Below are 2,017 nucleotides of genomic sequence, written 5' to 3' on the forward strand. Positions count from 1 at the left end.
CTTCATGTCTCTCCAGCCTGCTTTATATCCTAGGTGCATCCAAAAAACGTGGTCAGCTCTTAGAGCAAAGACAAAGTAAGCAAGCGAAGTAGTGAACAAGATCACTTAGGGTAGTAAGTGACGTAGTAAGCAAAGAGATGGCCTAAGGTGGTGGTAAAGTCCCATGGTCACTGTTTCTAATATTCTTACCTGAGCCTACTTTCTTGTTGGAGCCCAGGGACAAACACCAAATTCCTAGAAGCAGCACCAAAGCCCTCAATACACATCCTGTTAGATTCCACTTGCTTTGCGGTTTCTCTCTGTGGCTAACAATTGCTCCAGTATTATTTTGTACATTGGGCTTACCCTTCTTCATGACAGGGATATGAAATCCATTGGAACTGTCTGTTAAGTGGTTTGTCTTGTCCCCCAGCCCTAGGACCCTTTACTTCTAAGGTAAACATTGGGACACGAGGCACACAGTTGCTTAAGCTGTCCTACTCGCTAACCCACTCCCCTCCCCAAAATCTACTTTTTGAGGAAGAGCGTCATATTGAAGGAAGTTGTAGGAGTTGAAGGGGGTATCGGAGTGCCAGTGATCAAGATGGATTGTTTACATGCATGAAATTGTCAAAAATGAATAAATTCTATTTTAAACTGTGTTAAAAAAAAAGAAAATATTAGTTTTCTTTTCTTTTTTAAATATATATTTTTAAATATATATTTCTTTTATAAATATATAGTATATATATACTAAAAAGTATATATGTACTTTTCCTTTATTAGTATATATATGTACATCTTTTGATTTTATTTTCTGTTCTTTTGTTGTAAGGCTGTATCTCACTCTGTGCAACTTATTGAGTAATTTGAAAGAAGAACTGTAAAGCTACAACATTTCAATTAAAGAGTATAAGAATGCTTCATCAAATTATGACTATTATATAAGCAGTGTAAATGATGACCTCTAAGACGATATATGTTCAGTAATTAAGATTATTTTGATTTCCTTGGTGTGACTCTAAGGAAGTGACAAGAACTTCAAGTCTCTAAAGAAAGAAAATGAAGATCTGAGAAAATGGAAAGATCTCCCATGCTCATAGATTGGCAGGATTAATATAGTAAAAATNGCAATCCTGCCAAAAGCAATCTACAGATTCAATGCAATCCCCATCAAAATTCCAACTCAATTCTTCACTGAGTTAGAAAGGGCAATTTGCAAATTCATCTGGAAAACAAAAAACCTAGGATAGCAAAAACTACTCTCAACAATAAAAGAACATCTGATGGACTCACCATGCCTGACCTCAAGCTGTACTATAGAGCAATTGTGATAAAAACTGCATGGTACTGGTACATTAACAGACAGATAGGTCAATGGAATAGAATTGAAGACCCAGAAATTACCACACACACCTATGATCACTTGATCTTTGACAAGGGAACTAAAATCATCCAGTGAAAAAAAGACAGCATTTTCAACAAATGGTGCTGGCACAACTGGCGGTTATCATGTAGAAGAATGCAAATTGATCCATTCTTACCTCCTTGTACAAATCTCAAGTCTAAGTGGATCGAAAAACTCCACATAAAACCAGAGACAGTGAAACTTAGAGAGGAGAAAGTGGGGAAAAGCCTTGAAGATATGGGCACAGGGGCAAAATTCCTGAACAAAGCAGCAATGGCTTGTGCTGTAAGATCAAGAATCGACAAATGGGACCTCATAAAATTACAAAGCTTCTGTAAGGCAAAAGATACTGTCAATAAGACAAAAAAGGCCACCAATATATTGGGAAAGAATTTTTTCCAATCCTAAATCTGATAGGGGACTAATATCCAATATATACAAGGAGCTCAAGAAGCTGGACTCCAGAAATTCAAATAACTCCATTAAAAATGGGGTATAGAGCTAAACAAAGAATTCTCAACTGAAAAGCACTTGAAAAAATGTTCAACATCCTTAATCATCAGGGAAATGCAAATCAAAACAACCCTGAGATTCCATCTCACACCAGTCAGAATGGCTAAGATCAAAAAT

The sequence above is a fragment of the Mus caroli genome, chromosome 15 (assembly GCF_900094665.2).
Source record: "Mus caroli chromosome 15, CAROLI_EIJ_v1.1, whole genome shotgun sequence".
In the NCBI taxonomy this organism is placed as follows: Eukaryota; Metazoa; Chordata; class Mammalia; order Rodentia; family Muridae; genus Mus; species Mus caroli.